Source organism: Panthera onca, chromosome F1 (assembly GCF_046562875.1).
Source record: "Panthera onca isolate mPanOnc1 chromosome F1, mPanOnc1 haplotype 2, whole genome shotgun sequence".
Lineage (NCBI taxonomy): Eukaryota > Metazoa > Chordata > Mammalia > Carnivora > Felidae > Panthera > Panthera onca.
In genome coordinates this window covers 26,839,680-26,867,613 of record NC_138355.1, presented here as the reverse complement: position 1 = coordinate 26,867,613, position 27,934 = coordinate 26,839,680, and the positions used below count along the sequence as shown (strand labels likewise).

Genomic DNA, 27,934 nt, shown 5'->3' with positions numbered 1-27,934 from the left:
GAGCTTCCGACTCTTGGTTTTGGCTCAGGTCATGATCTCATGGTTCATGAGATCAAGCCCTGCGTTGGGCTCTGTGCTGACAGCATGGAGCGTGCTTGGGATTCTCTCTCTCCCTCTCTCTCTGCCCCTCTCCTGCTCTCGCTTGCTCTCTCTCTCAAATAAATAAATAAACTTTAACATATATATATTTTTAAAGTATCTTATAATTGCAAAGCATCACATGTACTGGTAAACAAATAACAAATAAAATAAAAACACTATTTCCACCAACTAGAGATTACCACTGGTAATCTTATTGTATACCCTTCCAGAATTTTTATGTATTCTTACATATCTTTTTCAAAATGAGAAATATACTATTTTTTAAATTGTTACAGACTGTTTTGTAATTGCTTTCTTTCTAAGGTTAATAATCTGGAACTTTCCATGTCAATACATCTAATCTCATACCTGGTCCACCTTTTATTTCCTCAGTCATCCCCCATATGTCCTCTCTAGCTGGTTTGTCCAGTTAAGGACCAATTCAGGCATGAATATACAAGATTCTCATTACATGGATATTTCTTAAGCTCTTTTGCCATAGACAAAAGACATGATATCATGCTTGTTACATGGATTTGGGCAATTATCTATAAAACATCCCATTTTCTCGATGTGACTAGTTCCTTTTCTGTGTTTCTCTAGAGCCTGTTTCTCTAACCCACTTAATTTTTCATAAAATGGAAGTCAAACGCAAAGTCATAATGAATTCAGGTTAAACCTTGTTATCTAGATTGTATCATAGGAGATGTGAAATTCATACTGCATTTTGTCATAAGATAAGTATGTTCTGACCGACCCACCATTAGGGATCCTAGCATTTGAACTTAAGGCAAATGGCAATCTTACCCTTCCATTGTAGCACTAAGGTTTCCCCCTTGTGACTGGAAGGTAAACTGGGTGGTGTTATTTTGGCAACACTATACAAATGTCTGGTGCCCCAATAACCTTATGCCAAAAGCTTTTAACACCAGTTTATACCTGAGTCAATAACTCCACTAAGAGTTTAAAGTGATTATCAACTAGAGTTCTTCGTAGGATATGGATAACACATTTTAGTTAATTAAAGGTTAATTAAGAACATTTTTATGAAGAACCTATTTCCTGAGGTGTGGGCAGGACTACCTGTATTTATAGCCATAAATACTGACAGTCATCATTCTGCTGGTTACAGGAGAACCAGCTTCGATGAGGTAAAGTGAAAAAGAATGAGTTCTGGAGTCAGAAAGACCAAAGTTCAAAATGTAGGTTATGCTTCTTACTGATTGTGTGAAATTAGACAAAGTCACCTGGCCTCTGAGCCTCAGTTTCTTCACCTGTAAAACAAGGAGAGTAATAGAATTTACCTCATAGCTTATTTTAAAGATTAAATGCTGAAATGTAATTAGCACGGTGTTGGCAAGAATATAACCTCAGTAGTTTTTTGTTATTAAGATCAGCGATCCTAGCTGCCTGTGGTAGGCAGGATCCCCCAGTGTGGTGCCCGTCTAATCCCCCTGAGTTCAGAAGGACCTCTGAATACAGTGAAATATCACCCCCATGGTTATGTTATATTATATGGCAAAAAGGGAGCTTATCAGGTGGACCTGACCTGGTCAGGTAAGCCCTTTAAAAGCAGAGAGCGTTCTCCACTGGTCACAGAGAAGTCAGAACAGTACATTCCAGCTGGCCTGGAAAAAATTAAAAACATCCATGTGGTGAACGGCCTATGTGGCAAGGAGAGCCACTGGCCTCTGGGAGCTGAGCATGATTCCCAGCTGACAGCTGGCAAGAAAATGGGGAACTCATTCCTGCAGCCACAAGGAACTGAATTCTGCCAACACCTTGAATGAGCTCAGATGAGAACCTCGAGTGTCAGATGAGAGCTACAGCCTGACCCTGACTGCAGCCTGTGAGACCCTGAGCTGGGATCCCGTGAAGCTGTGCTTTGGATCCTGATCCACGAAACTGTAAGATAATAAATTCGCGTTGCTTTAATCTGCTTAGTTTGTGGCAACTTGTTCACGGCAATAGAAGACTAAAATCCCAGCTAGAGTTAATCACCACTGCTTCTGCTGTTCTTGCTGTGCCCATTCCTGTGGCTAATGGCTGTCCTTTAAAGCAAGACTTGATTGCATAAATCATGACATTGCAAGAATGACGAGAGGTGTCATTCTTCAGTACAAACCCCTTAGAATGTAAATATTCTCTCTGGCTTCTACTGCTAATGGACTGGCGGTGGTCACGGGGAGGGATGGTTTATAGACCTTTGTGGCTTTAGAAAGGAACAAAAATATCATCAGGGCTGAGTCTTTCCTGGAAGACTCAACTCCTTATGCAAAAGCTCTTTTCTTCACGGGTTCCTGTTTGACACTGCAAGTCTCTACAAAGGGCTTAGGTGAATCTGAGGCCAAACTCATCCAAATGACCTGGTGAATAGCTTAAGTCCTCAGTGAGTTTACAATATGTTGGGAAAAGCAGACATCATACAAGCCACACAAACTTACCGTTAGAAGTCGTATTGTGTGCTTTAAAGAAAAAAAACGTTGAATTATGAAGGCTTTCCTGAGGAAATAATCCTTGAGATGAGATCAAAAGGATGAATAGGGGTTGACTGGGCAAAGGGATGATGATGATGATGGTGATGGTGATGAGCATTCCCTGAGGGTAGGAACAGCTCATGGAAATGTCCTGAGGCAGGAAGGGTCATGGCAATTTTAAGGAACCTTAGGACCGATGAGCTAGCAAGAAGAGTTGAGGGTGGAGAGGTAGGGAGGAGCAAATCTTTCAGGTCCTGTTAGGCAATGCTAAGGATATCCGTCTCAGTCAGGGCTTTCTCTTTAAAAAGACCACCGTGGCTGTGATAGATTATATGGAGCAGGGACAGGTGCAGAAAAACTAGTTAGGAAGCAATTGTAGCAATCCAGACAGAAGGTCAGGGTGGCTGTGACTACGATCATGGCGGTGGAAGAGAACTTAGATAAAACAAATTTAATTCAGGGATTTTTAATTTTTCCAGTTTTTAAAAATTAAGAAAACATTTTCCGATCATCTCTATCATTCCATGGAGAAGTCACACTCATTCATTTACTTATTTGATAAATATGTGTATTGTGTTATTATGTGCCAGGCATAATTCTGGGCATGGGAATAGAGTAACGAATGAAAAAAGGGCAAAAATCCCTGCTTCCAAGGAGCTTTCGAGTAAGTTAGATAATAAGCAAGAAAAATAAGGAATACGTAAAATATATTTGATAGCAACAAGTGCTAAGGAGAAAGTTAAAGTTGAAAAGGGAGGGGCGCCTGGGTGGCTTAGTCGGTTAAGCGTCAGACTTCAGCTCAGGTCGTGAACTCACGGCTTATGAGTTTGATCCCTGCGTTGGGATGTGCTGACAGCTCAGAGCCTGGAGCCTGCTTTGGATTCTGTGTCTCCCTCTCTCTCTCTGCCCCTCCCCTGCTCTCTCTCTCTCTCTCTCTCTCTCTCTGTCTCAAAAATAAATAAACATTAAAACAATGTTTTTAAGTTCAAAAGGGAGAAAAGGATGTGTTAGAAGATCATATTATATATGTCCAGACAAGATCTCACTAAGAAGGTGACATTGGAGAGAAGATCTGAAGGAGGTTAAGGATCAAGGCATGCAGCTATTGGGGGTGGGGTGGGTCAGGGAAGAGGACTCTAGCCAGAGGGAACAGCAAGTACAAAGCCTCTGAGGTAGGAATGTGACTGCTGTTTTCCAGAGGGCAATTATGGCTGGAGAAGAATGGGCAGAGGAATGTATCAGTCATCTATCTCATAAGAATGGTGAGTAACAAAGAACCTCAGAACCTCAGTGGCACACAATCATTTAGTTTTACTCATGAGTCTAAAGATCACTGGGGTGGTTCTGCTAAGATGAGCTGAGTTTGTCAAGGCTCACTCAATGCCTATGCAGTCAGCTACAAGTCAGCACAGTTTTGCTGATCTTGTCTGGGCTCCCTCACACATCTCAGTCTTAGATAAGACAACTGGATTGACTTAGCTCTGCTCCATATGTCTGTGTGCCTCGCATCTTCCAGTAGGTTGATGTTCTGTTCTTATGTCATAGCAGGAGTGTGGAAGGAGGAGGAGGAGGAGAGAAAGGAAAAAGAAAGTAAGAAGAGAGGAAAGAGAGAAAGAGGACAAGAGAAGGGGGGGAGAGAGAGAGAGAGAGATAGAGAGAGAGAGAGAGAGAGAGAGAGGAGATGGGGAGGAGAGAGAGTACACAGCGCACACAAAACCTCTTAAGGTCTGGGTTCAGAACTGAAACAATGGCACATTCTATTGACCAAAGAAATTCATGAGACCAACTTAGTTTCCAGAGATGGAGAACAAATCCCACTTCTTTTGGGGGAGACTGTCGAAGTCACACTGCAAAGGGTGTGAGTATAGTGAGGGATGGAGAATTAGGACCAGTTGTTGTCGTGAGTCTGCCACATTAAACTAGTGGGAGATAAAGTCAGAGAAGTCATGGGAATCTAGGTGGTGTGGGGCCTTGCAGGCCAAAGTAAGTCCTTTGGCTTTTGCTCTGAGATGAGAAACAAATGGAGGGTTTCCAAGAGAAGAGTGATACAGGCTAACTTCTATTTTCATGGAATCACTCTGGCTGTAAGGTTAAGAATAGACTGAAGTGGGGAAGGAGACAGTGAGGAGGCTACCACAGCAATCCAGGCAAGAGGCAATGGTGGCTTGGCCTGGAAAATAGTAATAGTAGTGTTGGGAAGTGGTCTTGCATCTTGGCTCATAGAGGAGGGAATGAACACCAACATTTTGGTATTTTCTTCATATGAAGAGAAATGCAGGGGAGGAAGGTTTCTCCTCTCTGTCTCCTCCCCATTGAGCACGCCTTCTCAGACAAAAAAAGACAAATGTGATAGGCAAGAGTCTGACATTTCCTGGGACATGCTTTAGTAATGGGCAGGGACTTACTCTGTCTGCTGAGCAAAACCAGTCCAGAATGTTCCCTTCACTGGAAGTGTGCTGCTAGATAGTGGGCTCCTACTCTACCCCCTGGTAGTTGAGGGTGTGAGGCAGCCCAGGTCCTCACAGGTGCCTGGTGAATGAACTTGGGTTGACTCTGCATACCCAACTCTCAGATACACACTGAGTTGAGCAGGTCTCAAAGTCTGGTTGCAGTGGGAGTAAGAGGCTTCATTCGACCTCAGCCTTGTTTCTTTGCATTCAGAATCTTTGGGTCAGCCAGTGCCCCACTTAGCTCCCTTTGTATGAGTTCCCCCACTGGTGACAAGAGAGGTGAGTCACAGAACCTGAAGACCTAACATCAACATCAGAAGACCTAACATCAACTGAGAATTTGCTGCCATGTTAACCCTTGGCATAGTCTTCCTTTCTTTTTTTCTGGTGTTAGGTAGTCTTTCTTCATCCCTCTATCCCTTTTTCTGAGCCATATTTGAAAGAATGTGAAATTACATTTTTATTAGTGATGCCTCCCTTAGTTTCAAGTAACAGAAACACATTTAAGCTCTCTTAAAGACAAAGCTAGAATTTGTTTTGAAGAAACAAATTTGTCTCAAGACCCAAGGGCAGATACATAGTAGACTTCATAAGTAAACTATGGAGTGCATGGGTGGCTCAGTTGGTTAAGCGTCCAGCTCTTGGTTTTGGCTCAGGTCATGATCTCATGGTTTGTGGGTTTGAGCCCTACATCGAGCTGTCAGCACAGAGCCTGCTTGGGATTCTGTCTCTCCCTCTGTCTCTGCCCCTCCCTGCTCTCTCTCTAAATAAATAAATAAATAAACTTATTTTAAAAATTAAAAAAAAAAAGAGAAATAAACTATAGCCAGAGCTTCAAATGCAGTCAGGACTTTCCCTTCCGTACCTAGAGGAGGTGAACACACACCCTAGTTTGCACAGAACTATCCTGGTTTACATCTGCCAGATGTAAACAACAGGCAGAAACCACACAGTGACTTAAATAAGGGAAGCTTAATACAAATATTTTTAAATTTTTGATAAAAGAGCAATTATAAGATATAGGGAAACTCTATGTGGTATCCTAGGGCCAAGGGAGAGTACCTAAGGAGAGACAGATATGAAAGGGGACCCCCTTCCCAAGGCTGGAATTGCAACCATTGGATGGCAGAGAGATTTGCCCAGACCAGAACTGGTCTGCAATCCGTGAGCAAGCAGGAAGCAACTCTCTGGGGCACAGGTTGAGCATAGAAAATCTGCAGCCAGGTCTGGCACAGGAGCTTGAAGAGAGAGTGGGGTGCCATTGCAGACAGGAGGCTTGGAATATACCATGTCCATGTCAAGACGGCCAGGTGATCACTGGCCAGGTTGGGGCTGTAAAGTCACCAAGGGACCATGAGTTCTGAGCCTGTGGCTGGGATAGAGTACCACCAACTGACAATGCGGCTGCCAGAACCAGCAGGAAGGCCCCTTCCTCCTGCATTATCCCTCTAGTACCCTCTCCTGAGAAACCTCAACAGGTGTTCTTTGTAGGGGAGAAATGCTTTAAAGGAATTCCATTTGTTATTGTGGAACCTGTATGGAAGGGTGAATTCGGATCTGAGAGACAATAAATTGCTAACTGATGCAGCTCTCAACAATACCCTGGTACGAATGATTAATTCCCAGAATAGTCAGATTCATAGAGAAAGAATGTAGAAGAGTAATTACCAAAGGCCGAGAGCATGGGGGAATTGGAGAAGTATTGTTCACTGGGTAGAGTTTCAGTTTGGGACGATGAAAAGGTTCTGGGGATGGATGGTGGTGAAGGTTGCCCAACAATATAATGTACTGAATGCCACGGAATTACACATTCAAAAAGGATTACAATAGTAAATTCTACATTGTACATATTCTATCACAATTACAAAAAAGGTTAATTCATGGTCACTGTATTTGTCTCTCACCTCTGCTCCACTCTGTACATTGACTTTCTTCTTCGTTTCTCTGTTTCTCTTCGACACCCTGGAAAATCTGGCTGCCGACTGCTCTTGACCTAAAACAGCTCTTCTTTTCTCAAGCAACCAGCCACACTGAGTCTGGCTCTCACAAGTCCCTCTCGCAAATTCTCATGTAAGTTCTGCAGCTGCTTTGGTCCAGTGCTCATCTTGGCCATTGGGCCAGTATCACCTGATACGACTTTGCAGAAGTGTTTGTGTGTGGTGTTGGGGATAGGATGGAAGAGGGAGAGGAAACTGTAGTGACAAAACAAGGGAAATCTGCTATAATCATTTAATGGCTCCCCTTCTCTCCCTTCCAGAGTTTTAACTAAATAGGGAAGCCAGGCAAATAAGTAAATAAGTAAATATTTTAAAATTCACATTAAGAGGGAAACCAATAAGTAAAATAATGCCAGATCAGTCAAATATTTTTCCTCCTTTCCACCTGTGCTAGTGGTCTGAATTAATAATAGAGGCATACGGCCGAATAATGAGAATTATTCATCAAGCTAATTAACCACATATAGTTTTCTAAGTAGCCACAAAATGGTGGAAATCTTTATTCATACATATATAGTGAGATTTACAAATGTATTGTGGTTGTTACAGTGATTATCATTTTTTATCTTTGTAGGCACAACTTCTTGAATTGATATATATTCCCATCAGGTGCTTCAGAGAAGCTCTGACCTTTTTCTCGACAGGCAAAAATGTGCATTTTGGCACCAGATTATCGGATGGAAAAATACAGGCATTTTCCAAGCCCTAAACACAGAGTGTGCCATCTATTAGTTTGGATTTCTTCCTTAACTATCATCATACTAATATGTGGTGGTTTTTCCAAGAAGAAATGAATCCAAATCTATCTTTGGACTCAGAATCCCGGAAGCCTGGGTTTTATCACTGGCTGGTCACAGATGCACTGAAAATGGGTAAGTCACCTCCATCTTTGTCTGAATTTCTCCATCTGGCAAATGTAAATTCTGACACTCGCCATCAGATAATGTTTGCAAAATGTTTGATGGTCCTTGCTGGTAGACAGTATGTAATTGCAAACAGTTGGATCATTTTTTTTCTGTCCTAAAAATTCTTCTCTTTTTCTAGAAACTATTTTTAAATTAAAAATGTCACTTTTAAAGTATGGGCACATGGCAATAAAATTCAGTTGGTACTAGAGAGTAATTTTTTTAAAAAGTAAAGGTCTTTCTCTATGGCATTCCCCAGAAGTAACAGCTTAAGAGTTTCCTATTTTTAATCCTTCTGAGGCGAACCTCCGCAACAATAATTTATTATCCCTTTATTTTTGATGTATCAGCTTCAAAGTATAGCTGATGGGCCCCCTTATGAAAGATGAGGAGCTTGGCTCATTTACACTTTCCTTCAACAACCACTGCCAGATATATTTCATTTTTTTATTATTCCTTTAGATGCGTCGATAGCTTTGTACAATGTATTCAACCTTCCATTTCTTGATCCATCAATTTTAGGCAGGATGTCAATACTTCCCTCTAAGTTAATGAGAGATTTAACAGCCCTACCTTTCCCTCCTCCTCTCTTGGTCACAGTGTCACAGAGTCAGTTCATCATATAGTTAATTTACATGGTCAAATGTATAGAATTTATTATTTCTGATATAATTAATTTTGGTGTGTTTTGGCCATGTATTAAGTCTAAAAACAGCCAGAATTTATAATATTTTAATTAGATGAATACTATTGATTAAACAATTTCATTCCATTCAAATAAAAAAAATATTTATTGATTGCATATGCAGTACCAGCACTGTGCTAAGTGCTAAAGATACATCAATGCACAGAACAGAGAAAAAAAAAAAAAAAACCTGCCTTCGTAGAGCTTACCTTTTAATGTATATGTGTGGACTCAGAGAAAAAGTGATGAAACTATTTCATTTAACCTGTGCTGATAGAAAAAGAAATTCCCAGGGGCACCTGGCTGGCCCAGTAAGTAGAGCATGTGACTCTCAGTCTCAGGGTTGTAAGTTCAAGCCCCCATGTTGGGCATGGAGTCAACCGAAAGGAAGGAAGGAAGGAAGGAAGGAAGGTAGGAAGGAAGGAAGGAGGAAATGCACAGATGTAAATTGGGAGGAGGAGGGAGAAATAGAGGAAGCAGGGCACTGAATTTTTATAATGCATTATTATCATATGCCTTCACTTTCTTACTAAAATAATAATTTAAAATTTACAGCAATTTAGAAGAAATTTACTTCTTCTTGAAGCTATTCTTTCCAAGGCCTCCTCATTTGCTAATCTAGTTTGGGTTGCTAATTTGTGAAACCTGGTTTTCAATATCATTTTGCTGGGTTTTTGTTGTTGTTGTTTTTTACTGCATGTATTTTTGTATTTTTTTTCCAATTTTACTTTGTGTTAAGCAGTTGGGCTTGGGCAATTGTTATTTGTATGGCTTGTCTTTCTCTTTTCTTTATCCTTCTGTATAAATTCTAAAATCATTATTTCACGAAGCATCATATTTCATATAAGGACATTATTTTTACCATTTTACTCTCCCATTTCATTGATAGTTTTTACTGGGTATAAAATTATTTGTTCAAAATCAATTTCCATTAGAACTCTGAATGTGTTTCTCTCTTATCCCAATGGAAAAGTTTGATGCCAATCTGGTTTTCACTCCAGCAAGGCTAACTTGTCCTGCTCACTCACCACCACATAAGCATGAAATATTTTTTTTTTAATTTTTTTTAATCTTTATTTATTTTTGAGAGAGAGAGAGAGACAGAGTGCAAGCGGGGGAGGAACAGAGACACAGGGAGACACAGAATCCGAAGCAGGCTCTAGGCTCCCAGCTGTCAGCACAGAGCCCAACACGGGGCTCAAACCCATGAACCACGAGATCATGACCTGAGCTGAAGTTGGATGCTTAACCGACTGAGCCACCCAGGCGCCCCATGAAATATTTTTGTCTTTAACCTTGGCTTAAACACATTTCATAAGGATGTATTTAAGTGTGAACATTTTTTATATTAATTGTGCTGGGTACCTCCAAGTTGCTGACATTCATAAGATTCTTATTTGTCTTCAGCTATGGAAAATTTTCCTCTATTATATTTTTGGATAAATTCTTGACCTTTTAAAAATCACACTGATTACATTTATGCCCTTTTCTATTACTTCTCCATATTTTTTTCATTCTTCTCCTAATTCACTTCTCTGCTTTTTTGTTCTATATTTTGGGATACTTATCTAACTAGATGGATCACTGGTAAATTCTGCCCAACATTTAAGGAAGAAATTATACCAATTCTCTACCATCTCCTTCAGAGAATAGAAGCAGAAGGAATGTTACCTACCTCATTCTATTTGGCCAACATAACCCTAATTCCAAAATCAAAGACATTATAAGAAAAGAAAACTGTAATATTCCTCACGAATATAGATGGAAAAATCCTCAACAAAATACTAGAGAATTGAATTAAACAATGTATAAAAAAGAATTATATACCAAGAACAAGTGGGATTTATCCCAAGTATGTAAGGCTGGTTCAACATTTAAAAATGAAGTAATGTAATCTATCATATCAAGAGTCTAAAGAATAAAAATCACATGATCGTATCAATAAATGCAGAAAAAACATTTGGCAAAATCCAATACCCATTGTGATCAAAAATGCTCAGTAAACTAGAAATAGAGGGGAACTTTCTCAACTTGATAAAGAATATCTATGGGGCGCCTGGGTGGCTCGGTCGGTTAAGCGTCCAACTTCGGCTCAGGTCATGATCTCACGGTCCGTGAGTTCGAGCCCCATGTCGGGCTCTGTGCTGACCGCTCAGAGCCTGGAGCCTGTTTCAGATTCTGTGTCTCCCTCTCTCTCTGCCCCTCCCCTGTTCATGCTCTGTCTCTCTCTGTCTCAAAAATAAATGAACGTTAAAAAAATATTAAAAAAAAAAAAAGAATATCTACAGAAACCCCTACAGTTAACATCATACTTAATGGTGATAAACTTCAATATCAGAAACAAGGTAAAGAAGTTCCCTCTCAGCACTGCTTTTAAACATTGTAATGGGATTCCTAATTAATGTAATAAGACAAGAAAAAGAAATAACAGATATAAGTTGGAAAGGAAGAAATAAAACTGTCTTTGTTTGCAGAGAACATGATTGTCCATGTAGAAAATCAGAAGGAATCAATAAGGAAAAAAAAACCCTAGAATTAATTAAGTGCTTACCAGAAGGTTTTAGGATACACAGTTAATATTAAAAAGTCAATCACTTTTCAGTATACTAGCAATTAACAAGTGGAATCTGAAATTAAAAACAATACTATTTTTATCAGCATTCCCCAAAATGAAATACTTAGGTATAAATCTAACAAAAGCTGGACAAGATCTTTATGAGGAAAACTACAAAACTCTGATGAATGAAATCAGAGAAGAATTAAATAAACTGAACTAATGGAGAGATATTCAGTATTGTCAAGATGTCACTTCTTCCCAACTTGATGTATAAATTCAATATAATCCATATCAAAATCCCAGCAAATTATCTTGTGGAAATGGATAAATTGATTCTAAAATTTATAGAGAGGCAAAAAGCTCAGAATAGCAAACGCAATATTGAAGGAGAGGAATAAATTCAGAAGACTCACACTAGCCAACTTTAGAATTTACTATACAGCTACAACAGTCAAGACAGTGTGGTATTGGTAAAAGAATAGACAAATAGATCAATGCAACAGAATAGAGAGTCAATGAATACATGCAAGTAGATATAGTTAGATGATGTTTGGCAAAAGCGTAAAAGCAATATAGTAAAATGTAGTCTTTCCAATAAATGGTGCTGGACCACCTGGATATCCACAGGCCAAAAAAAAAAAAAAAAGAATCTAGACACGGACCTTATACTATTAACAAAAATTAACTCAGAATAGACCAGAGACCTAAATGAAAAAAACAAAACTAAAAAACTAGAAAATAATAGGAGAAAACATTGATCACCTTGGGTATGGCAAGGACTTTTTGGATATGACACCCAAGGCATGATCCATGAAAGAAATAATTGGTAAGCTGGACTCCATTAAAATTAAAAACTTGACTTCTGTGAAAGACAGTATCATGGGAATGAGAAGACAAACCACAGCCTGGGAGAAAATATTTGCAAAAGACATGTCTGATAAAGGATTGTTATCTGAAATGTGCAAGGAACTCTTTAAACTCAACAATAAGAAAACTAGCAACTGGATTAAAAAATGGCCAGAAAAAAAAAAAAAAATGGCCAGAGACTTTAACAGACACCTCACCTAAGAAGATATGCAGATAGCAAATAAGTATATGAAAAAAAATGCTCCACATCATATATTATTAGGGAAATGAAAATTAAAACAACCAGATACCATGACATACCTATGAAAATGGCTAAAATCCACAACACTAACAATACCAAATGCTGATGAGGATACAGAGCAACCGAAACTCTCATGTACTGCTTGTGAGTTCAAAATGGTACAATCACTTTAGAAGTCAGTTTGGCAGTCTTTTATAAAACTAAACACTCTCTTACCGTATGATCCAGCAATCCTGCTCATCGGTATTTATTCAAAGGAGTTAAAAAATTATGTCCACACAAAAATGTTGTGCACAGATGTTTACAGCATCTTTATTCAGTGCCAAAATTTGGAAGCAGCAAACATGTTCTTCAGTAGATGAATGGGTAAATAAACTGTGGTACATCTAGACAATTGATATTACTCAGTGGCAAAAAGAAACAACCTATCAAGCCATGAAAAGACACGAAGGAAACTTAAATGATATTACTAAGTGAAAGAAGCCAATCTGAAAAGGCTATATACTGCATGGAAACCATATGACATCCTGAAAAAGGCAAAGTTATAGAGACATGAAAAGATCAGTGGTTGCCAGGGGTTTGGGGGCAGGGAGGGAGGGATGAATAGGCGCGGCAGTGAAAATACTCTGTATGATACTTTTCTGATAGATATATGTCATTATACGTTTGTCTAGACCCAGAGAATGTACAACATCGAGAGTGAACCCTGATGTAAACTATGGACTTTGGGTGATTATGCTGTGTCAGTGTAGGTTTATCAGTTATAACATATGTATCACTTTAGTGGGAGATAATGGGGGAGGCTATATATTTGTGGGGGCTGGGAGTATATGGGAACTCTCTGGACTTAAAATTGCCCTTAAAACATTGTCTTTATTTAAAAATTATGCTAATTCTAAGAAGCCAGCCTCAGAAGACCAATATTGTATGATTCCACTTATATGAAATGTTCAGAATAAGCAAATCTGCAGACAGAACGTAGGGGAGGGATTGCCTAGGGCTGGCAGAATAGTAGGTTTAGGGAGATGGAAAAAGAGTACACAGCTTCTACTCGGTAATGAAAACATTGTAAAATTGATTGCGGTGATGTTTGCACCAACTCTCTAAAAGCCACTTACTTGTATACTTCAAAAAATAAGATTGGGTCAGGAGGCAGTATTGAACAGGGTTTAAGAACATAGACTTTGGAATTAGCCTGACCTGAGTTTACTGACTTTACTACGTACTGGTTGTGTGACTTCTCACACAGTTCTCTCTGAATCTCCACTTCCACACCTGGAAAATACAAATAAAGTCATCACACACACACACACACACACACACACACACACACACACCTCAAAGAGTCTGGACAGTATCCTGAGGAACCAGGGCAGGGGAAGCCAAAGGTTCCCACCCTCTCCTCTGCAGCAGCACTCACCTCACTGACTGGGCGCCATGGCAAAGAGGCAGCTCCCTGTTGCCACCCTTGCCACAGGGAGGGAAGACAGATCAAATTCAGTGAGACACCAACTGATTGTCACCTTCTCTTGGCCCTTCCTTTCTCTGTGAATTTGGTCAATACCAGACCCATGTCCATAAAGACCCTTCCTCAGATTTGAAAAATGGATAGGGGGTGAAAGAGAGCAAGAAATGAACTCTAAAAATCTCTCACCATCATGATGCTATAGCAAAGGTCCCAGGTGCACTGCAGACAAAGATTGGACATTTATCAAGTAAAAACTGCAGGCTAGGATGAATTACTTCATTGGATGTGGAAATTACAAGTGGTACTTAAATGCTAGCTGCTTTTGGCACGGACAAAGTGGATTAATCATTATGGTGTAATATAAAGTCCAGATGAAACAAAGTCAGCCCAGCAATTTTAGCTGGAGAGGACAGTGTAAACACTACAAAAACAACCAGGCAAAAGAATATAAACTGTGGAGAGCAGCCATTTCCAAAGCCACTCAGGAACCAGTTTTCCAAGAGAATGTTTTATCTCAAGCCAAGTGGACCTAAGATTAAAACCCTAAGATTAAAGCCTCTTGTATCTACTCATCCGTGGTTATCAATAAAGGACCACTCATCCAAGGGAAAAGTATCCCAACTCATTTTTTTTTTTTTTTTACTTACTTCATTCTGATCTATAATTGACTCTTACTGCGAAGACAACAAGGAAGCCGTGACTAATATTTTGTCAGGAAGCAAATCCACCCTACATATCAGTACAAAACTAGAACTAGCCATCGGGGGTGGCTGGTTCTAAGCAAGATGATAATGATGACATAGAGTCGTGAAATGTCCAAGCTAAAGGGAAAATAAGAATATTAAACATGATGTGACAATACAATGATTATAGCAAACATTTATTAAGAACTTAATATGTCCAGGAAGTATTTAATAATTCACATGTTTTAACTCATTGAACCCCAAGCATACCCCTATAAGATAGGTACAACCAATATTCCCATTATTTAGGGGTGGTTAGGTGGCCCCATCAGTTAAGAGCCTTACTCCTCATTTGGCTCAGGTCATGATCTCACAGCTGATGGGGCTGACCCCACGTCAAGTTCTGCACTGACTGCATGAAGCTTGCTTGGGATTCTCTCTCTCCTTTTCTCTCTGCCCTGTCCCCACTCATTCATTCACTCTCTCTCTCTCTCTCTCTCTTAAAAGAAATAAACAAACTTAAAAAATATTCCCATTATTCATAAGATAAAACCGAGGATAGAGACCAACTCTCTCATTGGGCACTTCTTAAAACTGAGGCCAAAGGTAGTGAGAAAACTTGCATGTAGTTATTGAAGTTTGTTGTATTTCCTTCAAACGTCCTTCATCATTCTTTACCTTCTTCCTCTTCACTCCATTTCAGGTGCTCAGTTCACACTCTCTTTTTTTTAAATAAAGAAACCCATTTTCAGGAAAAAATCCTATATTAGCCGTTTACCCCATAGTTGTCAAGGTCACTGCCATCCAAATGATGCTGATGTCAAATCCAATGTTTAGTTCTCCATCTTCCTCTTATTTGTCCCATCAGCAGCAATTGACATAATCGATCCCTCTCTCCCTTCCTCCTTGGAAATCTTTTCTTCTTTTGGTTTCTGGTACACTATTCTCTCTTAAATTTCCTTCTACCTCAGTGGTTGCTACTTCAATGTCTCTTTTATTGGTTCCTTCTCTTTTCCCTGACTCTAAGCCTGGGACTTAGTTATTGGACCTCTTCTCTTCCATAACTATACCCACTCCCTTGGTGATTCCTTCTAGTCACATGGCTTTAAATGTGATTACTGAATTTATATGTTCAGTCATGACTTTGTCACAGAAGCCCAGACACATGTATTCTACTTGACACATATATCTACTTGACATCCCCACTTGGATTTCTAAGTGACATCTCAAACACTAACCGAAACCAAAGGTGTGATTTCTCCTGATCAAACCTGCTTTTCCCAGTCTTCCCTACACCCATAAATGGCAACTCGACCCTTCCAGTTGCTTAAGTCAAGAATCTTGAAATCATCCTGATTCCTCTCTTTATCCCATATTCATTTGAACAAATTCTGTGGCTCTACTATCAACTACACCTACAATTCAATGCCTTCTTGCCATCTCCATAACTATTGCATTGGTCTGGTCCAAGTCTCTATCATCTTGCCTGGATTGTCCTAATAGTATCCTAATTGCTCAGGTTTTCCAACTCTGTCCCACTGCAGTAGCTAGAGGGCTCTTTTAAAAGTATAAGTTAAAAATCCTCCAATAGCTTCATATGTCACTCGGGGAAATGACCAAATTCCTTCACTGGTTCATAGGCTCTATGTGCTTTGCAAATGTTTTAACCCCACCCAAATATCTCTCTGACCTCTCTCTCTTACTTATAACTTCCTTTAGGCCATTTGTTTTTGGTATCTTTGTTGTTCTTGAATTGAGCCGTATGCCTACCTCAGGGTCTTTGCATGTGCTATTTTTCAGTCTGGAACACTTTTCTCCAGATATATGCATGACTGGCATCATTCTTACTTTATTTAATTTTTGCTGTGCTCAAAACTCACTTTATTAGAGAAGCCATCTACTACAAATAACAAGACAGCATTTCTGTATTCCTGATACTCTATATCTTGATTTAAGCCTTAGCAATTATGATACTTGATTATTATATGTTTAGTTATTTATTATTGGTCTCTCCCAATTAATTATGAGCCACATGAACTCAGAGATTTTGGTTTTTTTGTTCACAACCCCCAGCACCTCAAACAATGCTTGACACTATTGAGTGAATTAATTAATTAATTAAATCAGATTGTTACCTATTGTGAGTCCTACTGACAATTAAGACTTATCTCTCATTGGAGAAACAAAGGTATCTATCCTATCAAAGAACTTCAAGACTTAGATATGGTGATGGTGAATGTATCCATGAAATTATTCTTCATGAGGTCCCTGACTCTGTCTTCTTATGGATTTATCCTGATAACTATTTCTTTAAGAATTCATTTAAAAATTAAAATTAATGATAAAAGAATGACTATATTGCTTTAGTTTGGACAGGGCTCTTTCAGGCCTTAAAATAAGTTGATCATAATGGCCATTGGCTTGACTAGACTTTGTGCCACCTGTTTGCTATAGGAAGTCTTTCCCCTTCACAAACCTTGGGGCAAAGCATGAAGAACTGGGAGAATAATGGCCACAACTATCCTCTGGGAACAGACTTAAGGGCTATGTCACTTCCTTTAAAAAACACACCACACATACCCACTGCTAATATAAATACAATAGCCATGAGTCTGACTGCCATGGAGACCCAGCTGCACCACAAACCTCATGCCAGATGAACAGAAGGTTAAAGGAAGGAATCTGCTGAAAAGGCCAAGAGTTTGGTTTGCTTACAGAATATTTTTTATAACCTTTGCCCATTCAGCAATTGTGGTGTCACTGTTTTGTTTCTGTCCTTACTCCACAACATAGTACAGGGTCAAGAGTCCATCAGTGACTTATCTTACCCTTCTTGTTTTTTTGGTGTTTAATGTGGTTGTGCTTGATTAGGATAAACAGAAAAGAAGATTTGAATGAGTTCCTGTTTCAAAGGAAAGGGGGAACCCTGGTGATGCCCCACCCATATCCCCTTCATCTATTCTGAAGGTCACCTGCCAGTGGTTCCCACACACTCTGGTGGATTCCTGTGACTCTCCTCCTGAGAGCATTGTCTAGTTTCAAGAGTAAGCTTCACCATATTCTCTTATGCTCTAAAGACTGGAGCAGACCAAAAATGCTGAGAGCCAACACTCTAGGAGCTGCCCTCAACCAATGAAGATGGGAGTAGGTGATGAAGAATTCAGCTTTTCATTCACTCACAGGGACAGTTCTCAGATGTATTACATCCATTTTCTTATAACATCCCCAGAAGTATTAAGCCCCAGTCACCCACAATTCATTAACTCACAGTTTATTGGCTTTACGCCTTCTGTGTTTAATTTTCCTATTCCCATAATGTTCTTCATAGAATCACTTCCCAAATAAATTACTTGTGCTGAAATTTCTTTTCTCAGATTCTGATTTTGGGGAATCCAAACTGAGATGGGCATATTTTGCTACCTGAAATGGCCTGGACCTATATTTGCTCTTAAGCAGAGCAAGAATTTGGAGTACAGAATTTCTGGCAGCTGCTGCTGCCACCTAGAAATTGTTATTGAACAACATGAAGCAATATGGCAAGGCTGAAACTGGTAATGTATCTTATCATTTGGATAATAATAAAATTACTTGTCACTTAGTAAATACCAAAGAAATAATACTTCATTTCTTCACTTACTTTATTGACTTAAGTATATGTAAATTATCAAAGTGAATAACATAGTAATGCATGTTATTGTTTGTATGATAATCAGATTCATTGTTTGTTATAGGGTACTTTTAAGAATTAATGGTCATCTATTAAATTTTTTAAACATATTCAGGAATGAGGAAGCTTTAGAAAAAAGCACTCCAGAAATCTGCATAAAGATTCCTTTGAGGGGCACCTGGCTGGCTCAGTCAGTAGAGCATATGACTCTTGAACTTGGGGTTTTGAGTTCAGGCCCCCCATTGGGTATGGAGATTACTTAAAAACAAAATCTTACTATATGCTAAGAACTTGGATGTAAATTAAAAAAAAATAAATTAAATTTTAAAAATCTTAAAAAAATAAAAGATTCCTTTGAATCTTTGTTAAGTACTGGCTACACATGAAAAGAGTGAAATTGCACAAACTGTTCAAAGAATACTGGGAAGGGAGGGTCAACTTGCATAGAGATGAAGGTTTTCAAACTTGATCATCCATGGTGGAGAATCTTTGGAGATCACCTGGGACATTTAGTAGGGATTCTTGAGAGGTCACACTTTAGAAATAGGACACAATTCCTGGAGTGAAAACTATTTTAGCACTACTTAGAAAAGCTTAAAAATAGTCCTCAGGAAGATTACTTTGATTTGAGAGTGATGTAAGTGTCTATGAATACAAAACCCAACCCTCTTTAAAAGAACAACAAAATCCAGACACTCAAGAATATAAGATTTACAATGTACAATTGTGCAATGTGCAATGTACAATTCACAGACCCAATAAGTTTTTCTTTTGCTAGTTATAAGAAGGAGGAAAATGTGATCTCTAACCAGGAAAAAGGACAATAGAAACAGATCCAGAAATTACAGAAATGCTAGAAGTAACAGATGATAGATGACTGTTATTAATATTGTGTTCAAGTATATAAAGACATGAACATGTGAGAAAAGAGATGGAAGATATAAAAAATAAGTTAGAATGAACTTCAGGAGTAGAAAAATTAAGTATTTGAAATGAAAAAATCCACTGGATAGGATGAACAACAAATTTCACACTGCAGAAGAAAAGACTAATGACTTTGAAAAGATATAGCAATAGCATCTATCCAAAATGAAGCAGAGAGAACAATAACTTTAAAAAACGAACAAAAGTTCAGTGACCTCTGAGACAGTATCGGGAATTCCAAGATACATGTAACCTGAATCCCAGAATAAGGAGAGAGAAAGGAAGGGAAAGCAAATATGTTGGAAGAATCAATGGCAGAAACAGTTCCAAATTTGATGAAGACTATAAACCCACAAATCCAAGAAGCTCAAAGCACCTCACATAAGATTTCACACACACATAGTAATACCCACATTTGGAGTGACATAAAGCACATTATAAAATTCTGCAAACCAGTGATAAAGAAAAATATTTTAGCAGCTGCCAAAGAAAAATGATAGTCTGTACAGAGAAACAAAGTTAAGAATTATTCATACCTGTGGTCAGAAACTATGTAAACCAGAAAGAAAAATGAACCAAAATCTTTAAAATACTAAAAGAGGAAGTGCCCAGAGTGGCTCAGTTGGTTGAGTGTCCAACTCGATTTCAGCTCAGGTCATGATCCCAGGGTCATGGGATGGAGCCCCGCATCAGGCTCCACACTGAGCATGGAAGCTTGCGTGAGTTCGAGCCCTGAGCTGGGCTCTGTGCTGACAGCTCAGAGCTTGAAGCCTGCTTCAGATTCTGTGTCTCCCTCTCTCTCTGACTTCCCCCACTAATACTTTGTCCCTGTCTCTCTCTGAAAAATACACATTAAAAAATTATTTAAATGAATAAATAAATAATGAAAAATAAAATACTGAAGGAGGAAAAATATTGTCAACCTAGAAATCCATATGTAACTAAAATATTCTTCAGAATATGGTCATTTTTTTAAGACAACAGCTGTGACAATTCATCATCAAGAGGACTACATTACAAGAAAGTTAGAAAAAAAAGTTGCTCAAATAGGAGACAGTGACACAAGATGAAAACATGGATTTATTTAAAAGAATTAAGAGTAATCAGCAATAATAAATATGTAGATAAATATAAAAGATTATTTTCTCATTTTAAAATTTCTTTAAAATATAATTAACCTTTTACAGTAATAATAATAATAATGTTTTCTTTGCTTTATAACAGATGTATAAATAAAGCAAATGACATTAATGGCATAAAAGAAAAGAGGAGGAAGTGGAAACATAATGCAAATGTCTTATATGTCAATTGATATAATATTATTGAAGGTAGTTTGGATAAATTAAATATGTATGTTATAAACCCTAGAGCAACCAGTTTTTCTTTTAAGTATAGGTAATAAAATAGTAAATAAACATAGAACTGATAGGCTAAAATTGATAAAATAGAGATAAAATGAATGCTACAACATAATGAACTAAACCAAAAAAAAAAAAAAAAAAAGGCAGAGAGAAGATAGATAGATAGCAGATAGAATGAGTAGAAAAAAAGAACAAAATTATAGGTTTAAATCCAAATATATTGAACATTACATTAAATATAAATTACCTAAATATTTCAATTAAAAGACAAATTCTCAGATTAATAAAAAAGCAAGATCCAACCATACACTATCTATAAGAAACCCATTTTACATGTAAAGACACAGATACCTTAAAGGAATATGATGGAAGATTTAACACAAACAACAAAAAAATAGATCAATTGGATATTAGCAAAATTAAATCTTTTTGCTTCAAAAGACACCATCCAAAATGTGAAAAGACAATACTCAGCATGAGACAAATATTTTTAAATCAGGACTCTTATAAGGGACTTGTGTTTAGTCTATATAAAGCATCACAGCTCAATAAAAAAAGATTACCTATTTTTAAAATGGGAAAGGATCTGAATAGACATTTCTCCAAAGAAGATACACAAATGGTCAATAAGCACATGAAAAGATGCTCAACATCATTAGCCATCAGTGAAGTGCAAATCAAAACCACAGTGAGATACCACTTCACACCCATTAGCATAGCTAGAATAAAAAAGACAATAGAAAGTTGATAAAAGTATGGAGAAATTAGAACCTTTATACACTGCTGGTGGAAATGTAAAATGGTGCATCCACTTTGGAAAACAATCTGGAAATTCCTCAAAATGTTAAACATGGAATTATTGTGTGACTCAGCAATTCTACTCCTATGTATATATCCAAGAGAAATAAAAATGTGTATCCACATAAAAACTTGTACATAAATATTCATAATATTATTCACAATAGCCAAAACAACTCAAATATCCATGAACAAATGAATGGATAAATAAAATGTGGTAAATCCATATAGTAGAATATTATTTAATTATTAGATGGAAAAAATACTGATATAATCTGCAATATGAATGAACCTTGAAAATATTATGCTAAAGGAGGCAGACACAAAAGGCTACATATTGTATTATCCCATTTCTTTTTTTAAGTTTACTTTTATTTATTTTGAGAAAGATACAGAGAACAAGCGGGGGAGCAACAGAGAGAGAAGGAGACAGAGAAACCCCAAGCAGGCCCCACACCATCAGCACAGAGCCTGACATGGGGCTCGATCTCATGAACTATGAGATCGTGACCTGAGCTGAAATCAAGAGTCAGAGCTTAACTAATTGAGCCACCCAGGTGCCCCTGTATTATTCCATTTCTATGAAATGTTCAGAAGAGGAAAGTCTATAATAGAGACAAAAGTAGATTAGTGGTTCCAAGGTCTGGGTGAATAAGGAAAATGGGATGACTGCTAAAGGATGTATAGTTTCTTTTTTTTTTTAACGTTTATTTATTTTTGAGACAGAGAGAGACAGAGCATGAATGGGGGAGGGTCAGAGAGAGAGAGGGAGACACAGAATCTGAATCAGGCTCCAGGCTCTGCACTGTCAGCACAGAGCCCGACGCAGGGCTTGAACTCACGGACTGTGAGATCATGACCTGAGCCGAAGTCGGACACTCAACTGACTGAGCCACCCAGGCACCCCTATAGTTTCTTTTTAAGGTGATGAAAATGTTCTAAAATTGGTTGTGGTGATGGTTGCACAGCTATGAATATGCTAACAACTATTGAATTGCACACTTTAAAAAGAGTTAATTGTATGTTATGCGAATTATATCTCAATAAAGCTGTTATAAAAATAGTAAAATGATGGAAAAGTTATGCCGTGCAAAAACTAAAGAAAAGCTGAAGTAGGCTTTGGAACAAAAATATTACCAGGGATAATGGGGAGCATTTTATGATGATGGAGTCAATTTACCATGCAGATATAACAGCTCAAATGCACCCAAAAATAGACCTCCAAATATATGAAGCGAAAGTTGACCAAACTAAAAGTGAAATAAGAAAATCCATAAATATGGTTGGAGATTTCAATTTTTATCTCTCAGTAATTGACACAGAAACTATATAAAAAATTAACAAAGATATCAAAGTCCTGAGCAAATTTGTCAACCAACTTGGCCTAATCAAGATCAATAGAATACTTCACCTAACAGCAAAATATACATTCTTTTCTAGTGTTCCTGGAACATTCACTAAAATAAGCCATTTTCTGGGGCATAAAATAAATCTCAATAAATTAAAAAATATATAAATAAAAAATCATGGTCTCTGTCTATAATAAGAATTAAATCAGAAATGATAAAAAAAAAAGTATCTGGATATTTGGAAATTAAATAAGCATTTCTAAAGAACCCATGGGTCAGAAAAGACATCACAAGAGAATTTAGAAAACATTTAGAACTGAATAACAATGAAAATGCAACATGTTAAAATTAGAGAGACATAGCTAAAACACTTAGCTGTTTAGTGTGTAAATCACTCTTAAAGGGAAGTTCATAGCTTTAAAAGCTTATATTTAAAAAGACGAAAGAAGGGGCGCCTGGGTGGCTCAGTTGGTTAAGCGTCTGATTCTGGATCTCTTGGTTCATGAGATCTAGCCCGAGTTGAGCTTTGTGCGGACAGTGGGGAGCCTGTTTGGGATTCTGTCTCTGCCTCTCTCTCTGCCCCTCCCCAACTTGTGTGCATGCTCTGGAAAGAAAGAAAGAAAAGGATTAAAATTAATTATTTAACCTTCCAATGTAAAAATCTAGATAAAGAAGAGTAAATTGAAATGTTATAGAAAATAATAAAAATGATTTAAAAAATCAATAAGATCAAAAGCAATTTATTTAATCAATAAAATTGATAAACCTTTAGTCAGAATTATTAAGATTAAAAAACCAGAGAAATCACAAATTACTAACATCAATAATAGGAAGAGACATCACTGCACATCCTTCAGATATTAAAAAGATAATAAGAAAAAACTTTTTAGAAGGAAATGTAGGCAAACATCTTCGTGGCCTTCAGATAGTCAAAGATTTCTTAGTTCAAAAAAAAAAAAAAAAGGATAAACCCTAAATGAAATAATGATAAATTGGAGTTTATGAAAATAAAAAAACTTCTGCTTTTTCAAAGACCCTTTTAAGAAAATTAAAAGACAAGCCACAGGAAAAAAAAAAAAAAGACAAGCCACAAACAGGGAAGACAGTATTTACAGTACACATATCTGACATAAGACTTATATCCAGAATATACAAGGAACTCTCCAGAATATAGAGAACTCTCTTGATCAATCAGTACACAAACACAAACAACACAAGAATGCTCAATAAGTGCATGAAAAAATGGGGCACCTGGGTGGCACAGTTGGTTAAGCATCTGACTTCAGCTCAGGTCATGATCTCATGGTCCATGGGTTTGAGCCCCACATCAGGCTCTGTGCTGACAGCTGCTCTGTGCTGGAGCCTGCTTCAAATTCTGTGTCAGCCTAGCTCTCTGCCCCTCCCCCACTCACACTCTGTCTTTCAAAAATGAATAAATGTTAAAAAAAATTAAAAAATAATAAGTCCATGAAAAAATGATTAACATGAATAATAAATAGGGAAATTCTAATTATACCTAAATTCTAATTATATAATTTTATACCATTTGGATCTCTTTTTCTTTATTATCATGCATCATTTATTGAATACATCATCTTTTGCCTATTGTGTGTAATGCTACCTCTATTATATATGAACTTGCCATATATGTGAACATCTGTTTCTGAGATCTATTTGTCTATCCCTGTGCCAACACCACATATTCTTAGTTACTATAGCTTAATAATTAGTATTATATTTGGTAGGGCAACTGTCCCTCTCCAGCAGAAATAAACAAATCCTCTCTGAGGAAGCAGATTTTACAACTGTTAAGGAACAAAAATTCAACTGAGAAAAATTTTAAAGATATAATTGGTTTATTAATTTATGAATTGAACATTATCCCATCTAACAAGCAGAGGGGAGCTCTGGGGAGCTGTACCAAATGGAAGGATTTCATAGACAGAAATGGGGCAGAACAAATTAGCAAAAGAAAAGAAAGGATTGTTTCCAGCAAGGTCACCTTCTCGTAGGGGGTAGGACAGGGAGTTTTATTAAATGGATTACCTCATCTTTTGGGGGTAGGTAAACAGGATCCATGTGACAGATTACCTCATTGCTGCTGACCAGAAAATTCCTGACTGACTGGTTAAGGCTATATTTCTTGGGGAGGTTGAAACTGCAATTGGATTAGATATTAAGCCCCACTTGGTGACTTTGTCCAGCATAACTGACTCCATTCTGGGCTTGTGGTTTTCTATTTTAACACAAACCTCAAAGAAATCCCATAGTTAAGGTTGTATGTTCCATGCACTCACCAAAATGTTACTGCTCATAGAGAAAATACACAACCATAAATGAGATTCAACAAAAATAGCAAACCACAGAATCAGACCTGCAAAAACTGATATTATAATTATCAGATACCAAATATATAATAAAAAATAAATATGTATAAATCCATATAAAGGAATAGAATTAGAAAAAAGAATTCTGAAAAGAATCTACAGCAGTGAAAATTATAATAACTGAAAGTAGGATCTGGATAGATTGATTTAACATTTTATTAAACACAGTTAAAGAAACAATTAGTGATTTGGAAGTTAAAGCTGAAGAAATTACACATAATGTGGGACAGAGACAAGGCAAAGGGAAATATGGCAAAGAGATTCAGAAACAAGGAAAGAAGAGTTAACAGATCCAACTTACATGTAATCTGAGTTCTAAAAAGAAATAACCATGGGGGACACACAATATTAAAAGACATAATGACTGAGTGTTTTCAAGAAGGGATTAAGAACACCAAACCTTAAACCAAGGAAATTCCCCAAAGCAACAAACACCATAAGTAAAAAGAAATACACATGAGTGACAAATTAAAAACAATGAAAACACAGAGAAGAGAAAAGAAGCAGCCAGAAAGGAAAAAAAAAAAAAAAGAGAGAGAGAGCAGGACATCTACAGTGACTGATAGCTGACTTCTCAGAAACAACAGTGGAACCCAAAAGAACTGAAAATATATTTTCAGAGTACTGTAAGAAAATAACTTTCAACCTAGAATTCTATACAGTTAATCCTCAGAAAACATGAGTTTGAACTGCACGTGTCCACTTACATATAGATTTTTTACAGTCCAATACTATAAATGTATTTTCTCTTCCTTATGGTTTTCTTTACAATCTTTTCTTCTCTCTGGCTTCCTTTATTGTAAGAATACAGTGTATAATGCATATAACATACGTAATATGTGTTAATCAGCTATGTTATCGGTAAGGCTTCTGGTCAACAGTAGACTATTAGTAAAGTTTTGGGAGAGTCAAAAGTTATACCCAGATTTGCAACTGTCAGCACCCCTAACTCCTGTGTTTTTCAAAGGTCAACTGTATTCAGTGATAGAATCATTCAAAAGTAAAGGCAAAATAAAGATATATTCAGACACAAGCCCAAAATGGTTTACTATCAACACGTCTTCACAAAAGAACTTCTAATGAAGGTGTATCACATCAGAAGGAAGATATGTGATGTATGAAAATGGAAAGCATAAATATTGACTATGTACAATGGCAAAATTAATGTCTAATTGGTGAGGCTACATATCAAGAGAGGATAGCATATTGCTTAGGGAGGGTGATGATTGGCTTGAAACATTTGAAGACTCATATGGTTCTGAAGAAGAGTAAAATTATTTAACATGTCAATGCATGTTAAAATTTCTAGGATAATCATTAAAGGGATAGGATAGAAATAGCTGTAAATGTTAACTTTTATCCTCATTATTATTGTTATTATAGTTGCAATTATTATGTTCTTACAGAAAAAAAAGGAAAGAAAGAGAAGGGGGGGAGAAAAAGAGAAGGAAAGGATTCTATAGTCAAATCAGTTTTTCTTAACCAAAACAGATTTATTTCCTGCTTGATTTCTCTAAGTTTTTTCTCAGCTAATGGGCATTCTAAATCCCCAGATAGACTGTAGAGGGTGTGCAGAATTTTGTTTATTTGACATCAGAACCTTTAGCTCATTAAACATTTATTAATATATTGAGAAACTTGCAGATTAGAGAATACCTTTTAAACTGAATGTGAATCTCCTACAGCTTGATTTGCTTGTTTAAGGGATTAATATAACCATGTGGGCTTGAAGAGACTAACAGACTAGATTAACAAGGTCAATCTCAGAAAGACCTCAGGTCTGAGAAAAGAAGACAGTAATGAAGAGTTGAAAATACTCTTGTCCAATGATACCACGAAGGAGGGGACATATTGCAAGTTATTAAACTGGAAGAAAAAAATTAAAGCACCACCTAGCAAATAGGTTGGAAAGCTTCTGCTATAAGGCTGGTGGAACATCTGGGAACACTGCCAAGTAATTTTGGGGAAGAGACTTGGCACTAATTGTGGCCTTGTGTTCTTTGTGAAAGAAGAAAAAGATTATTTTATAAGTCATAATTCACTACCTAGAAGCCAAATTGCCAGTTAAAATTCTATTTGCAGGCAGGTGTAAAGTTTCAATATAGCTTTCACCTAACATCATAGAATACTGCCTCTTTGTAATCAAATAGGATGCCAACTATCATTTCAGCTCCATTTTTGATGTTTCAAATGTTCAGAAAAATAGCAGGTTAGGAATGTCTGTAATTATAATGGAATCTTATATGTCTGCTCTAAATGCAGCTGTTTGGTTTATACAGTCCAGAGGAAATAAATCACCAAATATAGAAAGGTGCTTTTGCTCTTATCAGCTCAATTAATTATTTCCTCTGGAAGTTAACATTTTATTTATTTTATTTTTTTAATGTTTATTTGTTTTTGAGAGAGAGAGAGAGAGAGAGAGGAGGAGGAGGAGGAGGGGCAGAGAGAGAGGAAGACACAGAATCTGAAGCAGGCTCCAGGCTCTGAGCTGTCCACACACAGCCCGACACAGGGCTCAAACTCAGGAACAGTGAGATAATGACCTGAGCTGAAGTGAGATACTTACCCAACTGAGCCACCCAGGCACCCCTAGAAGTTAACATTTTTTAAATGGATCCAAACAAAGAGAAAGGGGAAGGTATTTGGTGGCTAGCTTTTAAAATTCTATGCTGTTTAGTATCTTTTTAAAAAAAGTCTGTGATACTTAAGTTGCCACTGATGTAATATAATCCCATTGATGCTTTTATGTAACTAACTATACATACACTAGGCTTGTTTTCTCTGAAGACTTAAAGAAATTTGGAGGCATCAATCTTCACATTCCCCATGGTGGAAGGCTTAAAGAGCAAGCCACATCTGAGCTGGCCTTGAAAACTCTGGTAAGTGGAAAGAAGAGATGCCTTTCACCCCATTCTCCACAACTGGAATGCCCTTGGCACTTTTTTCTCTTGCTCTCCAAGTCCTAACAGGCTCAGGGCCTGCCACCACCATGAAGCCTCCCTTGATGTCTCTGGTCCATCTTAATATCTTTTCTTTC

General features: G+C 37.4%; 1 protein-coding gene and 1 long non-coding RNA gene across 3 annotated transcripts in view; both read left to right on the top strand.

The window, feature by feature from the left end:
• The window catches only part of TSEN15 (tRNA splicing endonuclease subunit 15), a 93,437-nt gene extending 89,941 nt beyond the window's left edge, over positions 1–3,496 (top strand). Inside the window, exon 7 of the transcript XR_014136421.1 lies at positions 1,836–3,496. The gene's annotated coding sequence lies outside the window, so the exon portion shown is untranslated. The remainder of the gene's footprint in view (positions 1–1,835) is intronic.
• Positions 3,497–6,551: 3,055 nt separating this feature from the next.
• The window catches only part of LOC144614896 (uncharacterized), a 29,740-nt gene continuing 8,357 nt past the window's right edge, over positions 6,552–27,934 (top strand). Inside the window, exons 1-4 of one of the 2 annotated variants that reach the window (XR_013553184.2) lie at positions 6,552–7,078; positions 7,580–7,877; positions 17,786–17,962; positions 27,668–27,776. This is a non-coding gene — a long non-coding RNA (uncharacterized LOC144614896). The remainder of the gene's footprint in view (positions 7,079–7,579; positions 7,878–17,785; positions 17,963–27,667; positions 27,777–27,934) is intronic. The other variant, XR_013553185.2, reaches the window with a different exon arrangement.